The sequence below is a fragment of the Lemur catta genome, chromosome 15 (assembly GCF_020740605.2).
Source record: "Lemur catta isolate mLemCat1 chromosome 15, mLemCat1.pri, whole genome shotgun sequence".
In the NCBI taxonomy this organism is placed as follows: domain Eukaryota; kingdom Metazoa; phylum Chordata; class Mammalia; order Primates; family Lemuridae; genus Lemur; species Lemur catta.
This window is the reverse complement of record NC_059142.1, coordinates 50,590,503-50,608,245: the sequence shown is the minus strand read 5'-3', so window position 1 is coordinate 50,608,245 and position 17,743 is coordinate 50,590,503. Positions and strand designations below refer to the sequence as shown.

The following is a 17,743-nucleotide window of genomic DNA, read 5'->3' as shown; positions in this document are numbered from 1 at the left end:
TATAATCTAACACCCAATCCATATTCAGATTCCCTCCATCTTTTCAAAGATATCTTCTAAGATTGTTTTGATAGAATTAGGATCCAAACAAGATTTTTACATTGAATTTGTTTTTCATATCTTTTAAGTCTCTTTAACAAGTACATTTTTTTCCCACACTAGTAATTTGTTGGAGAAACTGGGTCATTTGTCTCTAGACTGTTCTATATTCTGAACTTGGCTGATTGTTTCCTTGCGTTGTATAACGTGTTCCTCAGTCTCCTGTATCTCCTGTAAGCTGGGAGTTAGACCTAGAGTCTTCATTCATTCAGATTCCATTTGTTTAGGCATGACTACATCCTAGTGCTGTGTATTCCAATTGCATCAGCCATATCAAAAGGCATATAATATGTCATTTTCCCTTTTAGTTGATCAGAGTTTCATTCCTTTCCCTTGTTTTTATAGTGCTGTGATCTGGAAAAACAGCCTCCCAGAGGCCGTGTAAGTCAGGAGCCGTCACTGGGGCCCATGTTCCTCAAAGAGCACATGGAGACTTTCATTTCCACAGGTGCACGGAGAGTGTTAACAAAGTCAGTTTCCAGCTTCTGTATCCTCCCCCCTAAAACTGCTCTGCCCGAGAATGCCCTGGTAGCCAGTTCTCTCCTTGCACAGTTTTCCTCTCCCACTTGACTCAAGAAAGACACACTCTTGCCTCATGACCTTGTCCCTGGGTAGCAGACTCTGCAGCCATTCACAGAGGGACTCTTGGAATGTTGGTGCTGATGTGGAGGAAGTGAAGGGTTCTCATCACTCATCACTGGGCAGAAATCCTTTAGCGGTTCAGACACTGTCCTGTTCTTTGAAGGTGGATCTGATTGAATTGCCAGCAGAGAGGGCCTTAAAAGTAATTTTCTGTGATGGACCACTCTGGGATTTTGGGCCTATAACTTGAAAAGAGTTCACAGAACAGAATGACAGTATTATAACCCATCTTCCCACGCATCTTCTCATTTACACGAACACATTTTCTCTTTGCTTATGTTAAAAAAAAAAAAGAAACCAAAGAAAAATAGAAATAAAATTGATGCTTAACTCTGTCTTATTCTAGCAATGACTGCTTAATAATTACCTACAGATGCATGAATGAATTGAAACAACAAGAATAAAGCCCCCATCCACTAATATATGCATTTCCAGGAATATTTTACTTTTTAATGTTTAATAAACATAAAACAGTGTGTTATATTTTGTTGTTACGAATTTCTTCCCTATCACTAATAGTTATCATTGCTGCATCCAGGAAATTGTTATTTAAGCACTTAGAGCCCTAGGGTCACAGGAAATTTTTAAAAATTACACTGAAATGCATATAGATATTTATATGGCAGGGGAGTATGATAAAGAAATCAATAATAGATTTTCTAGCATAAAATATAAGTTGCTTCAGGATGAAATTCTGTGGGGAAATGGAATTGAAATACAAATCAAAGAGAAAAAAGCAATGATGTAATTTTTTAGCTTTTGAAGAAGAGTTTGCTCATGGCGCATTTTTGTATGTGTAGAATATAACACGAGCAGAAAAGTGCATAAAACAAAGATACACAGGTTAGTTTTGCTCCTTAGATCCTACTGGATTTGCTTAAAATACTGATGAAACTGCTTTATTTTAATCTTTCTTTCTCTCTCTCTATATATATATCTCTTTATGTGCCAGAAATGACAGCTTCTGCAACTATTTATTTATTTTTAAAAAATAACTAAACTCTATTAATTAAAACATTGATATAGTCTACGTAAACTGGTATCAGTGCAATAACTTAAACATGAATCCTACACATTCTGCAACTATTTGGACTGAAGATGAACATTTTAAATGCCAACTTACAAATGAATGAGGGAGTACCTAGTTTTTTAAAATACATTTTTTTAATTTAAAAAATTTTTTTTTCTTTTTTTGGGTAAGTTTTTCAAAATTCTTACAGAGGTATACCAATACAAACTTTGAAGAACTATGTTCTATACTTTCTTACACCTTTTGACCGGGCATTTGGCTGTCTTGCTCTAGTTTCATCTTTCAGGACAAGAGTTGTTGCAAGATTCATGCAGCAAAAGACACAAATAAAAATAAAGCAAGAAAGGACAGAAATAAAATGAGATAGAGTGTAATAAGTCTTCAGGACATGTAACAATGAATTTTGGAACGTTAAAACATGAAGATTTAAGATGTAATTTCCTGAAGAAAACAAATCATAAGACCAGTGCATTATGTATGAAGACCTAAAATAAAATAGTTTCACTTCTGATTTTTAAAGTAGTCCATAGACAAAAAGAGATTCTAAAAGTTATGTATGTGTATTTATCAGAAAAGAATTATTTAGTCTTCTAGGGTTTCCCTTGAGTATCAGTTGCACAAAGGAACTTCTGCGGGTCCCCAGGTACAGGGAGAAAAGTAAGAACATGATGTGGGACACAGTGGGGACTCAAACTCAGGGAATTTCAATGGCACTGATGACTAGAAGTAGATTCTCATACACACTTCCCCAAACCAGGGAAAGGCAGTATAGTCCAGAAGCCTGAGGAGTAATAATTATTTGTACTTATCATGGAATAAATTGTACTTAATGTAGCCACCTTATTGGCTGGGGCAGTGGTTCTCAACCCAGAGCAGTTTTGCCCCACAGGAGATATGTGGCACGCTAGGTTGTCATAACGGGTCTCTAGTGGGCAGAGGCGGGGTGCTGTGACACATCTCTGATGCACAGGATGGAATGCATCACAACCACGAGGACTTCTCCAGCCACAGTGTCAGCAGTGCCAAGACTGTGAAACCCTGGTCTAGAGCATTTGGTCTGTCATCTCTACTTAGTAGAAAGTGAAAAAATTCAGATGTAAAGTTACCAAAAAGATAAAGAGAGACCTCTCCCCTTTGCCTCTCATAGGTCACTACTGTCAGCCTTGAGTGCATATCCTTGGAGAAATTTTATTATGCACATGCAGAGTGTCAGGTACACAGCACTTGTAACATGTTTTTGACAGTTGTGCATACATTTCTGTGCATGTTGTATGTCTCTATTATAATGCTGCATTGACATATTTATACTATATATACTTGCTCACCAAAACGGGTGTTTCTGTAAGACAGATTCCTGGGACCAAGGACTTGTGTATTTTAAATATGCTTAGCAATATATTTCACAGGTTGTTTTTTCTCATTAGCGGGGCCTTGGAAGGGTTAATCATTTATGCTTAAATGACTCCTCTTGGAATTTATTTGTCTGTTTTTCTCCTGACTCCTTAAATCACTCTCTAGTCATCATTGTCTTTCTCTCCTCTGTACCTGCTGGCCTTGATTTTTTTGCCTGAGGCATGAACTTAATAGGGAGAAGAACTGTTGCCATTAAAAATACAAAGGGTAGTCATTACTCTTATTTAGAATCCTAGAGTAATAACTTTAAAGCTAGGATAGATTTTAGGTGATTATAATACCTAATATTTATTGAGTTCTTACTACATTATATAAGGTGCTCTACCAAGCACTTTACCTAGATCGTCTAATTTAATTTTCATAATAACAACTCTATGAGGTATGTACCAGGTACTAATATTTACCCCCAGGTTATAGGCACAGTGAGTTTAAATAAATTGTTTGGCATCACATCGTGAGCAGAGCCGGGATTTAAACCCACAGTTTGACGGTGGAACTCCCACTCTTAAGCCATAATGCCTCCTAGCGGATGTCTGGTCAGTTGCCTACAGACAAGAAACAAGTCCAGGGACAACAAATGACTTATTCAGAATCGAAAATTGCCAGATAATGGTAGAGCTAGGACCAAACCCAGACGAGAAGTCAGGGGCTCCCAGTGTTTAGCTGTGTGACCTTGGGCAAGCTCCTAGGTCTTCCTGGACTTCAGCTGATTCTGCTGAGAAATGAGGCATGGTTAGTTCACTGAGAGCTGCCTGGCTCTGTGTATTTGAAGGGTTGAGTTGCAGCACAGTTAGCGTGTATCTTTTCGTCGTCTGACAGATGTGAAGTGTTTCAGTTAGATTTTGGCACACCTACTCAGGGATGTGGTTCAAGGGCAAAATTAAATATGTAATTGAATATCTTTTCATGGAGTGAGAAAGTATTCATGGTCCCAAAAGATGTCTGGATGAATTTGGAGTGACTGAAACATTGAGGATCACCATTTTCGTTTTCTTTGCATGGATCTGATGTGTCCCTTTGGTGAGGCTCGAACCACCTAGGAACCTCTACATCAGTGCACAGTCTCTGTCGAAGCAGAAGCACTATTGGCATAAATATGACCGTGAAACAGCAGAAGAGAAAGACAGCCTGCCAACTGGGAAGCTTACTCCTAGGCATGAAAAGGCAATTTAATATCTATTATTTTATCCCACAGAGGGTTGTTTTCTTACAAAAGACATGATTTTTTTTTTTTCAAGGCGATTTTGGCCAAGGCTGCTTTTGTGCAGCAAGTGGTGAATAATGTTTTTTTTTTCCAAATAACCAGCTCCCTGTTGGAAGTTAACGGTGCTCTCCAGTGATGGCCTCTGAGTCTGGAGGCATGTTGATGACCAGCTGTTCTCCATCTCCGTAGAGAACTGGATGGAAAGAAATGGACTTAAATTGTAGCGTGAAGCCAGGGAGGAGATTTCAGCCAGGGCCCCTGGAAAGGTTTATTCCAGAGTAAATATGAGAGAGGGAAAGTGCAAGGCAGGGCGCAGCCATTGAATTGGGTCTTTAGAAATCCCAGCTTCTACACTATTGGCTTGGCAGATCCTTGATTGAGAAATAATGATTGCTGCTACCTTTTTTCCTCTTACCGCCTGAGAGGTAGGGAGGCCTGATATGTCTCCATGGAGATTTTTCATACAATTGGAGTGTGAGGTCCACGGGCAGGGCCACAGCCGGAGTCCCGCACAGCCAGGTGGGAGGAGTGGGCTCCTGGGCTCTGCCGAGGCCCCCGCAAAGATCACTGTTGTCTGTCACTCTGAGCCGCGCTTTTCCTCTTTCTGAGGCTAAGAGAAACTGCCCTGGGATGACCTCCCAGGGGTGAGGGAGAGAGCTAGAGAATGCTCGGACCAGAGCAGATCACATCCCTGGCATCGCTCAGACTGGACAGATCGCCTCGAAGTTTTGGGACAGTTGTCCACTGTGGAGCATGTTAAGGATTTGGGGAGCTGGGGAGCCCCAAAGCCTCCTAGGTTCTACTCTTTGCAGGTTTTCTTGTTCTGCACTGGGATGCAATGACCAGGGAAGTGGCCTGTGGCTATCTTAGGGCTATGGCTGCCCTTTAGGGCACTCAGCAAAGAGGTGAGGTAGTGTGTCAGGGTTGGCCTGCTAGGGCTTTGAGCTGCCTACCCCAGGGGTCCCATGTGATAAGCCAGCGGTGGCACAGTATGTGCAGAAGGGCAGGGCGGGCAGGGCAGGGTGTCCTTCGCTAACCGTTATTCATAGCCTGGTTCCAGGGTCTGTGGCAGAGTTGTAATAGGGCACCTGTCCCTTCTGTCATGTTGCTTCCTGCGTAGCGATGCTGCAAGACACTGACACTTACTTCAAACTCTCATAATTGTGTGATGAGGCATTTGGCATTTTATTTTTAGAGATCCCTAATGGTCAGTTTCCAGTGGGAATACCACTGTGCTTCAGCTAAGGGGGAAGTTCTCAAACCATGCCTGGCTTGGACAGGAGACCCTGAACGTATTTTGGGAGACAAGCCTGACTTTTGGTCTGAGGCTCCCTGCCCCCAAACACGAGTTCTGGGCTTGTGGGCGCTGTGATGACAGTTCTGTCCCCTTATCCTTTGCAACATGTGCCAGCAAGGTGAGGACCTTCCTTCCCGGTGCTGCATGGCTCCTGATCCCATGCTGGGAGGAAGTAAGGTCTTGCTGCAAGAAGAGGGTGGCAAGGTGAGGAAGGAAGAAAGAAGAAAGGGAAGAAAACAGGAAGGAGACCGATTATTATTACTGTTAGTATTGTATTCTTTTCAATTTCATGCTTCAGACCTCCAATGTCATTATGAACTGTGGGGGAGGAAATGATACATATTACCTACCTTCTCTGTACAGTGGTGGGAAGTCGCAGCGTTTGTCTTGGGGGAAGAACCCACATGCAGGCCGCTGCCCTGTTGAGCATCCAGGGTGGTGTGACCCTGAGGCCTGCCCAGAGCCCCCGAACAGTCACCTGTCTTCCCTTCCTCTTCCTGTCTTCTCCCCGTTCCCTCCCCACGTTCATACTCAGGCTGCGTGAGTGCTTGGCCGCACCCCTGCCTCCTGTGCCTACCCTCTGCCTTTCCTTGCAGGCCCGGGCCACTGTGTAGATAGGACCAGAGCATTCTTTTTGGAGGCAGCTGCCTCTTTGTTTGGGGGCATCCTTCCCTGTTGCTGTGAAGGAGAAGATGGGAGTGTGTGGTGCGTGGTGAGCAGAAGGTTAAAAAGGGCCTAGAGATCCAGTTTAAATAGTCAGATGTGAGTGCTCCGAAGTCACAGTGACTCTTACACGTTTCCCTGCAGGAACAGGTGGATTTTTTTAATAAAGAAAAAATTGTTTTTTTAGAGACAGCGTCTCACTCTGTTGCCCAGGCTGGAGTACAGTGGCAAAATCACAGCTCACTGTGGCCTTGAACTCCTGGCTTCAAGTGATCCTCCCACCTCGGCCTCCCAAAGTGCTGGGATTATAGGTGTGAGCCACCAGGACTGGCCTGGGTAGATTTTTATTCCTTTAGGGCAGTTGGCTCATTTTTCATTCATTCATTCATTCATTCATTCATTATTTATTGAGAACCTGCTCTGTTCCAACCACTGTGCCAATTACTGAGGGTTTGGAGAAGTGATAGGAGATGGTCTGTGTCTGTAAGGAACTTGGGACCCAGTGGAGAGGTGGGCGAACTACACTGGGTCTAAATCCAGCCTGTTGCCTGTTTTTGTAAATAAAGATTTATTGCAACACAACCTTGCCGATTTGCTGACATATCGTGCACGGCCGCTTTTGCACTACAATGGCATAGCTGAGTAGCTGCAGTAGGATTACATGGCCTGCAAAGCCTAAAATACTTACTATCTGGCGCTTTATAGAAGAAGTCCGCCAGTCCGCCAGCCCCTGATGCAGCGTTTATGGCAAGGTTTTCTGAGGCCTAGTGGCATCGAACAGCCTGAGCAAGAACCATCGGGACCACAGCTCTATGCTGGAGGAATGCACTCTGAAATGTCTGGCGTTCCCAAGTAGGTGATTTCCTGGGGGACACCTGGCTTTGTGGAGGACTCTCCCAAAAAAGGGCCTGGCCTTTGCTCATGAAGCGATGCTACAGCTCCTGTTTTGCTGGACTGGGCCTTTGAAGAATCTTCAGGAGACGGCTTTGCAGCGAAGCAGGATGAATTATGTGGACGCTTTTGCTCCGTTTTCCTTGTCACATAAGACTCAGTGTTTCAAGACAGATGGCCAAGGGCAGAAGTGTGCAACTTGAGATTGTGAAAGAAAACTCAGTTTCCCAGCTCCAACCACACTCAAATTTGTAACTGCCATTAGCATCTGTGGTCTCGCAGAGTGAGCTAACTCGGGCCTAACGTCCTTAGCAGTTCAGTCCAGGCTCTCTGTGGCTTTGGGGAAGTTTTCTTCATTCTGTTGCTGTGGTTCTCCACCCTGCCTGCATGTTAGAATCACCTGGAGAGCTTAAAAAGAAAAACTCAGTGCCCTGGATACACCTGTGCTAACTACATCAGAATCTCTGGAAGAGTTGGCTAGAGGGGCGGGATGAGGCACCTGTAGTTTTTAGAGAGCCCTAGGTCAGAGGTCCCCAACCTTTTTGCCACCAGGGACCATTTTCATGGAAGACAATTTTTCCATAGACCAGGGATTGGGGGGATGGTTTCGGGATGATTCAAGCACATTACATTTATTGTGCATTTTATTTCTATCATTATTACATTGTAGTATACAGTGAAACAATTATGCAAGTCACCATAGGTTGGGGACCCCTGCCCTAGGTAATTGCAATGTGTAGCTGAAGCTGATCACCCCCATTCTAACGGGGGTCATGGTTTAATGAAGGATGAGCTGGTGTTTGGAAAAAGCAGACTCCCTTCACATGCATGTAGCTGTGAGGCTAAGAATCCGTCTGAGCCAATACTGAGGGTTGGGTGATGGTCAGAGGAGCACCGATTGCGGAGGATGGGGCCTTGGAACGTGGGTGGGGAAGCCCAGGAGGAGGCTGCTGCCTTTGGTCTCCGCCTGCAGCCCCGTGTGCAGCAGGCTCCCGTGCCAGTCCTCCACCGAGTCCTTGACAGTCATCCTGGCTCCCAAGACTGGTTGATCTTGATACCACCCTGGGGTGGGGGAAGTTGTCATACTTTCAGGGTCATTTTCCAGTTAGTTCCCAGCCATCAGCTGGGAACTCAGGCTTTTCCTTGGGGCTCCTTGGCTCTTGCAAAAGAAAGATGAAGGGCAGGGTTTTTATTGCCTGGAAAGCTTGAGTTTGAGTTTGAATTTTCACTGGATCCCGAGTCCTTGTTGGATCACATACTGTGTCTGGAAAAAAAATCTCAGGTCTGGCGGGGACTTGGGGGAGGCATCCCTAGCAGCCCTCTGCCACCAGACAGGACAGTGCTTCGCTGAATCCAGACAGATGGTAGGAGTATAGATTGTTCCCAGGGACTTTTTTGAAGCAAGACTTTATGCTTTTTTCTTGTCACCTAATTGAGTGTTTAGCTAGCTTGTTAGAAACTTATCTGATCTAAATGTCTTCTGCTGCAATTTAAATAATAGAGAGCAGCTGACATCATTTTTCTTCTGCCTCTTAGTATCCATCTCTGAAAAAGCATTTATGGAGTGTTAGTGCTTTTGAAAGATACTATTACTGAGTGCAAGGGATCAAGGTTAATACTGGTTAAGTTTTGTCCTTTAGCCTTCGCATGTCAAAACCAAATCTATACACGTTATTAATACAAGTGCTTTGTAGAAGGGCTGCTGTAGGATCGCATATTGCTTTTTAGCAGTGGCTTGCTCACAAGAGGGGAGAAGAACCAGTAATCAAAGCTTTATCAAGGGCCTGTGTAATTTTAGAGATGGCCCAAACGTGTTCTGTTTGCTGAGTAACCATTTGTTTTCTTCCTTGGAGAACAGCTGCTCAGAACTTGGGAGCAGGGAGAGAGAGAACTGTCCTCAGGCCAATTCACCCACCATTTACTGAGGGAAGACTTTGTGGGAAAGGATGCAGAGATGCAAGATATAATCCGTCTCTGCAAGGGGCTCAAAGTCTGCTGGGGAGAGAAGTCATGTTCACCTGTAATCATGAGCCAGGTCAGCGTGGGTGTTAAGAAGGTAATGAGCAAAAGGTGCCAGGAACCCAGAGACAGGGAGGTTACTTCTAGTTGGGGAATTAGGATGTGTTTGTGGATGAGCTCAGGTGGGACGGATAGGTTGAACTTCGAACAGGTGGGGATGGGGAGGGCGTAGGGGAAGGCGATGAGCTAAAAGGCAGAGGAAACAGCAAATTGGAAGCACGGGAGTGGAAACCACGAGGCTGTTGGAGGTGGGGCGATTGGTTTGCTTGGGCAGTGGTACCGGAGGGGTAAGTTGGGGCCTGGATGTGATCAACCTGGGGTCCTGTAGAAAGAATTCATGCTTTGTTCTCTAGATTGTTGGGGAGTCCCTGGAGGGTTTTGAGCAGGGGACAGAGGCAGAGCTACGCTTTCAGGAAATCCACTCTGTTGATAGCAGATAGCTCTGCCACAGCGAACAGGCAGGGGGAGGCTGGCAGTTGAGAGGTAGATTGGAGGCTCTTGCATTTAGGGGAAAGGTAATAATGAGGCTTTGACCTTGGGCAGAGGAGATAGGAAGCGAGAGAGCAAAGGACAGTCCTGCTGGAGACCCCAGAGGACTTGGGAGTCCTTTGTGAAAGTAGCTAAAGAGCTTCAAGCCTATGACGGGACCGTTGCACCTGGGCCCCTTTCCCCGGGCTGTTAGAGTTTGGCATCACTGCCTTGCCTTATGGACTGAGGGGGACTTTAGCAGAAGTTGGGGGAGGGGGAGGAGGGAGGGTCTCAGGCTTATATCAGGTCTTTCTCATTTGAGTGACTTTGTACTTTGGAATCTGCGTGTGCTGGGGTGGTCTCCATGGCAACCAGACACCTACAGCTAGTTGTCCTGATGGTAATGTTTCCTGCTGCTTTGCTTTTGGTGATCTGTATCCATTAGAGACCTGAAAAATAGTGGCTTTAACAAGAAAGATCCCTCTTCTATAGAAGAAATCCAGAGACCATGGCTAGGCAAGTAAGTCTATGGAGTCAGCAGGGATCTAGACTCCTCTTTTGCTGACTGCTTTGCCCAAGAGGGCAGCCTTTGATCTTTCTGTCCCAAGGTAGCTGCTAGAGCTCAAGTCATCACGTCTACCTTCCAGGCAGCAACATGGCAGAAGAGAGGTAGAGTCCCTGAAAGTCCTGCACAATAGGTCCACTTAAATTTCATGGGTTAGAACTTACTCATATGACCCCATCTATCTGCAAGGAATGCTAGGATACGTGGTCTTTTAGCTATGTAGCAATTTTCCCAGCTACAGGTTGGGATTCTGTTACCGAAAGAGAGGACAGAAGAGAAACTGCACTAGGCAGTTAGCACTCTTGGTCAGCCAGCTTAGTGCTGAGAAAACTTTGAGCCCTAGTGCTATTATTGATTTACTTTCTCAGTGTCTGTTTCATGTGTTGCTTTTTAAATGAATTGTGTTCTTTTTTAAACTAGTTTTTTTTTTTTTAAAGGAAGGAATAATGTATGAACTTGGTAAGACATTCAGTTAGTACAAAAGGTATGCTGTACAATAAAAATACTTCCTTAGTCTCTGTATCGGCCAGGGCTTTTGGGGTCATGAATGACAGAGAACCTAACTCAACCTGGCATAATAAAGAAAGGAAATGTATCGGTCCATGCAGTTAAAACATCCAGGGGCAGGACTGGCGTCAGGGTACTGCTAGACTCTGGATTAAAGGGCGTCACCAGTGCCTGGTTTTTCTCCGTCTCCCGGCCTTGCCTTTCCCTGGATGGCTCCATTTCCAGGAAGTCTATCCACATTCTCATGGCTCAAGTCCAGAGGATGGAGAAGTCTCCTGCACAGCTCAGTCTTGTAGTTCAGTTTCATGGGCCAGGGAGTAACCGGCCTGATGTGGGCTATGTGCTTATCTCCAAACACCAATCCCTATTGCCAGGGGGATTTAGTGTGTTAATTGGCCAGGCCTAGGCCAGGTGTCCTGTCCTCCCTCCTACCTCCATTAGAATAAAAAACAAGGACTAATTAATAATGGGAGAAAGGTGGTTCTTACAAAGCAAATTGAGGTGTTTTTGCCAAAGTAGGTGTAACAGATTCTGAGTAGCCAACATACAGCAAACATAGAGTATAGTTAGGAACCACCTCAAAACTTAGTGGCCTAAGTCAACAACAGTTGATTACTTTTTATGGTTCTGGGTTGGCTGGCTGAGCTCAGCTGGGTGGTTCTTATGCTGGTCTTTCCTGGGGTTGCTCATGAGGCTGCTGTCATCTGGTAGTTCCATCAGATTAGAGGGTATAAGAGGGCCACACTCCCAGGTGTGCGACCTTGATGCAGCCGGTTGACTGGGCCTCTCCACATGGTTGCTCACGGTTCAGTAGGGTAGCCCAGGCTTCCTTGCATGGCAGTGGAAGAGTTCCAAGAAGGTGAAGGTGGAAATTGCAAGGCGTCTGTAGACCCAGATTCTGCAACTTACACAAAGCCATTTCTTCCACATCTTATTGGCCAGAGCAAGTTGCAAAGCCCACTCAGGTTCAAGGGCAGGGAGGAAATAGGTGCTCTAGTTCTCAGTGGGTGGAGCCTGCAAAATATTGTGGCCATGCTTTTTGCCATCTGCCACCTTATAGAGGTGATGCCTGTTCACAGTCAATCCTGCCTGGATCAGTATTGCTTTTTTGGTGCCAGGAGCCTTCCCCGTGGCCATTCTCAGCAGCCACTTGACCCCTCACTGGGCCTCCACTCTGTCTTGTTTTATCTTGCCTCTCAGCCTGCCTCTGGGCAGCAGCTCCCACCCGGTGAGAGGAAATGCTGGCTGTGTAAGTCTCCACTCAGTTTACTAAGTTAAACACTCAAAGAAGTCTGAAGCCCCAGCTAAGTTAAATTTGTTTTCTGTTTGTAGCAGAGAAGCAAAACCTTATGGGCCCAGATCAGTCATAGGTTTTTCTGGATCTACTGAGAAGAAAAGGTTTGTGCTAAATGCTCAGTCCAAGGGCTGTGGTGATCTGCGAGCAAGAATTAGCTACTGGGTAAGGTGGGTTCTGTGGCCAACAGTAATTCAGTCTCCCCAGAATCCTCTTGCTTGTGGGGAGGATCCTGAGAACAAGTGTGTGCAGTCCGTGGAATTGGAAGAGGAAGGGGAGAGATACCATTTTTTACATTCTAAACCTTCGCATGACTTGATTTTGTTAACCTGTATTGAATTTTTTTTTTTTTTTTTTAAGGATCAAAAAATTTCCTTTCAGAATCAGGAATCAATCTTCTTCCCTGGCTGCAGGGGAGTCTCCCTCGTTTTATAAATCTAACTTATGGATATAAGGAGACCTTTGCTGAGGGCAGGAGGGATGGAGAGGAAGCCCGTCCTGTGGTTTCTCGGGCAGGGGTGTGGGCAGATCAGGGGGACAGTGCCAAAATATGTTTTTTATCCCTCTCATTACTGCCCATGAGCATGGGACAAACATGGAGACCAGAGGAGCTGAAGTTACGGGCTGAGAGTCCTTGCTCCCTGCCTTTTCCAGGCCTGGAGAGGCTTGTTGGCTTCAGGGTTGGATGCTGAATGGAGTGAGGGGTTTTCTTGGCTTCACTCCACTCTCCCTCCCTCCCTTGCGGCTCCCACCCAAGGAATGGGACCTCCAGAGTCCCCGTGAGTACCTTTGTAATACTGCCACTCTCCTTAGGAGGAGAGGAACTCCTCTCTGGGCAGCTGTGGCCAGGAGGCAGAACTCTGATCCTACACAGTAATGAAGAGAGTGTTTGGCCCAGAGGGGGAGTCGGAGCCCTGGGTGGTTCTTTCTAGCTGAGCTGCTCACAATCCCCATAATTGGCCCCAAGTCCTTTAACCTCCAGGCATCTCAAGGCTCCATCGAGACCAAAATCCTTCCCCTCCTGTCCTGTGTGAATGGTGGGAGGATAATAGCTGTGACTATTTAATGCTTCTGTGCCCTCTGGAGAAAAGAGAGAACAAAATACCAGGGAGACAAACGTTCTAATAGCTCCTTGGTGGAAGCTGGTCTTTGCTGTCAGGGTGCCCTGGCTTTTAATCCCACAGCTGACTTTGTCTTGGGGCCGTGAGTCACAGTGCTTGATTCTGCAGACCACCGAATAGTGAGCCAAATGGAACCATCGGCCTATGGTGGGAATTGTGCATCCGACATGCAGGTGAAGGGGGGCTACACGCCTACCTGTGCATAGGGTTTTTCTTTTTCTTTTCTGTTGTAGCATTTCTTTAGGAACGTTTCTGTTTTTGAAGCTCCGGTCTTGTGAAGAAATCAACCACAACAGCCTTGGAGCTAAGTGAGTTAGTTTTCCAGGAGAGTGGAAAAAATATATATATCTGTTAAATGCATAAACAAGGGGAAAACGGATTAGTATCTTATTTAGGATGGAGGAAGGGACACACAGTCATTGCCTGTGTGTAAACGTTAACCAGATTACAGATTTGAGTTTGTCAAACACTTTGTAATTATGCGTGAAGAGTTCTATGGGATGGGGGTCTCCATGGGCCGACAGCAGGGAACACTTGCATCTTATGGGCTCGTGAGCCCCAAATATTATTATGTGACATTGGTCTATTGCTTCATATTTTTCAAAGTAGTTTTCCGTTCATTATCTCATCTGACCATCACAATAATCTTGTAGCTGTAGGTCTTATTTGCATATAATAGATGTTGAGTGTGTTGCATCCCAGGCTAGACTTTCGTCTGATCTGTCTATGGGATGCTCAGGGCAGTGGGGATAAGAAGGGAGCCTCCAGCAGTCCTCTTGGGACCTGAGTATATGAGCATCTTAAGTGACTGTGGGCTTGGTAGTCCTCATCCAACAAACTTCTGAATCACTCATTCATTGCACAACTGTTTGTTGACAGCACCCATCCCCTGTTTTGTGCCAGGCAGTTTTAGGTACTAGGAATAAAGCTCTGAACAAACCACATAAAAATTCCTGCCCCTCCCAGGACTGAAGGATGCCTTTCCCCATAAAGAAAACACATTTTATAAAAACTTCTTAACCACTGTCACAGCACCAGCGTCCCTACACGGGCAAGCTTCTGTCCAACCAGCAAATGTGCAAACTCTCAAGAACAAACTGATAACCCACGGAGGGTGGCGATTGAACGAAATCCCCTGGTAAATGTTCACATGGCCCATCGTGTAGCAGAAATGTGCCACCTGAAGTTTTGATTACCTTCCCTGGATTAGGGTTTGACAAATGAAACACTGGTTACAAACCATCCTAGCAATTCTAGGACAGTCACCACAACAATATTTTTCATACTTTGTATCATTTTGTCTACTTTATGATGAGTTGTGGGGTGCAGAACTTTCAGTAATGGAAGCAGTAAGGACTCAGGAGAGACTCGGCAGTTGTCCAGGCCCTCCGTGAGTCCTGCTTACCATTGAGTTGACATCCCTTTAGGAACCAGTCTTGTTTCTCCAATTCAGGTACATACATCGTCCACTAAATAGGTCATCATAGGTGATTTGACTTGGCTAAAGCTTAGGGAGTTCATTCAATTTATATATCTCAACAATTTCACTACTGACTGACGTAGCATGGAAATCTGCCAATGCGTTTTCTTGGTATTTAATTCTTGTTCTGTTTGATGTTGGGTTTGCAGTTTTATGAACGAGTCAGTTTCTTCATAAGTGTTCTGAGGATCCTTACCCAGTCTAATGATACGATCTGAAAGTTATTAGAAACCTGTACTTGTCGGAGTCCTTTCCATGAGCCTCCTTGAATACAAAAGTTGGGTATAGTTACTCAGGAAATCACTAGAGTTCACAGTTAACCATATGTGACTGACAAGACTTAAAATGGACATAGTTAAAGGTCTGAGGGTTTAGTACAATAATGAACCACAATTGATGAGAAAATTTGGTTGTTTCTGTGGCATACAACAACTTAATAACCAAAATTGTGGTTGATAACATCAGATTTCTAAGAATTTTATACAGTTTCTGGAACACATACTAATATAACTGAAGGTTAAGCATTATTATTTGATAATGCTTCCTATACAGTTTAATATATAAAATATGCTTAGTTTAATAGCTCCCTTTATAAGGTGAGGGGCACAGCAGGAGGATCACTTGAGCCCAAGAGTTTGAGGTTGCTGTGAGCTAGGCTGACACCACTGCACTCCAGCCTGGGCAACAGAGCAAGTCTCTGTCTCAAAAAAGGGAAAAAAAGCCCTTCCTCTTTGAGGCTGTCTGGTCACAGCACTCTTGTTTTAGTCAGAGCAGACTAGCTACTCCTCTGCCTCGGCCTCCCCAGGAGCTGGGACTACAAGTATGCACCACCACACCTGGCTAATTTTTCGTAGAGATGGGGTCTTGCTCAGGCTGGTCTCAAACTTCTGGCCTCAAGTGATCCTCCCATTTGCCAAAGTGCTAGGATGACAGGCATGCGCCACTGTGCTCAGCCAGGACTTCCACTCTTGCCAGTGACTCATCAGCCACCGCAGATCCTAAAAGGTGGCATGCTATATCCCAGCACAAACCAACCCTGGATTCAAAAGCCTGAAAAGATCAGGGGCTCAGTACAAAAAAATCAGAGTCTGAGCCAAGGAGAACTTACAACACTTGGGGCTCCATGAGGAAGACAGGACATCACAAAGGGTCAGTGGTATCTTTTCTGTGTTCCTCAGGTTAATTGAAGAAATGAGGTTCATAATTTGGAAAGGAGAGCTTTGTTTCTCACAAAATAAATTCCATTCTGGCAGGCTGGAAAGCAGGGCCCTGGCCACAAGCCAGGAACTGGTGCTTTGAGGCAGGGACAATGGGAACAGGAATTTATGCTGAGCGGGGTGGCCAGATATACATAGTTAACAAACAAGAGGAGGAGGCATGAATATTTATGAAAGAAACATGCACCTGTGCAATGGGGCCTTTTGCCCTTTTATGGGGTCCATGTGCAGAAATGGCTGCACATGTCAAAGCTGGAACAAGGACACGAAAACCCTGTGTGCACATGCTCCGTAGACAGTTTAAAACACCTTCATGGTCGGTGGTCTCTTATCAGGAAAAAATGCTGGTCTGGCCCTTAGGGACAAAAGCCTGACAGCCGTTAGCAAGGGAGGGGATGAAATGATGTCTGCCTGAGCTCTTAGCCGTATTGGCTGGGAACTCAGTTTAAAGGTTTCTGGGGTCTCCTTGGCTGAGAATGGGGTCCATTCAGTCATTGGGGGGGGGGTGTTAGGATTTTATTTTTGTTCATACTCGAAGGGTCTTGGGAGTTGCCACCAATGTCCTTCAGGCCCCATGTTACTTGCCAAAACTGTCAAAAGGCAAAGTTACAGCAAATTTTGTTTAAAGATCTTAACTGGCTTTTATTTGCAATTCAAGAACCAGGCAGTCCTCAGAATCAGAATGGGCTCAAAGAACTGTGAGGCTACAATGTGGTCAGACACTTATGGACAGAAAACAGAGGTGACATACACACAGCTTAACTGGTCACCACCTGGTGTTTTGCCTTGTTGGGTTGAAGCTCAGCTACTGTGATTGCCTAAGACTCAGCCACTTGTTACAAGAGTATACTCCTAAGTTGGGCTTTCAGTTAGTCTATGTGCCAAGCCAGGTTGTGTTTTGCTACATAAGGACTCAAGTACAGGGGCATCCTCGGGCTTAAACTTAACAGGCCCTGCCTCCCCATGGACCTGGGCTTCCTTGAGAGCCTCGGTGTGCCTGAATATCTACATGAGCTCTCCGTCTCCCCAACCCCAGTGTCACGCTTGTATCAACCTGGAGCACCCCAAATGGCACCCCGCAAGAGAGGGAGCCCCTCCCTGCTGGAGAGAGCGGCATCCAGCTGGTTTGGGATGGGGATGTCCCTTGCATTGTGCAGGTTGGGTTGGGAGGTAAATTACTGATAGCTGGTGGAGACAGTTGCCTATTTTCTACTCCAGTTTGACCTTCTCATTATGGGCCTGCCTCCCAACGCCCTGGAGGTTCTCTTATTTTGTCCCCCTTCTGGTCCCTTCCAGATCCTTGTCCTTGAGTATTTGTATGTTAATCTCTCACCCCACTCCAGTGTGGGATTGATACGCAGCCAGCCACAGTGCTGTTCCCGAGATTCTGATTGCTTGTTTATGTCGTCTTCTATTCCCAAGCTAGAAGTACCTGGAGGGCAGAGGCTGTCTTTTTTGCTGGCGAGCCCTGGTCCCTAGTATGGGGACTGGTATATAGTCGGCACTCAAAAATACTTTCAACGTAAGTGTTGAACGAGCATGGTGTTTGCGTTAGAGGTTTCTTTGGGTTGGCTGCCTTTAGGCTCAGCTCGATGTCTCCACGTCCCCCACCCGCCGTGTGCCGATTTACATCACTGGCACATCAGAATGAAGTCTCAAAATAGGCAACGAGAAACCCTCCCGTTGAGTCTATAAGGAAATCGGTCTTTCTGATTCTCCCAATGAAGGAAGAAACTAATTGAATGTAAACTCATTACCTCTCTGAAGCTCTTTGAAAATTGCCCCACGATTTAATTATGATGAACATCTCAGGATGTAGTCATGCCAGGAAAT

At 45.3% G+C, this 17,743-nt stretch overlaps 1 protein-coding gene across 4 annotated transcripts in view; it reads left to right on the top strand.

The window, feature by feature from the left end:
- The window catches only part of SLC39A11 (solute carrier family 39 member 11), a 356,160-nt gene that overhangs the window by 70,997 nt on the left and 267,420 nt on the right, over positions 1-17,743 (top strand). The window lies entirely within an intron of this gene.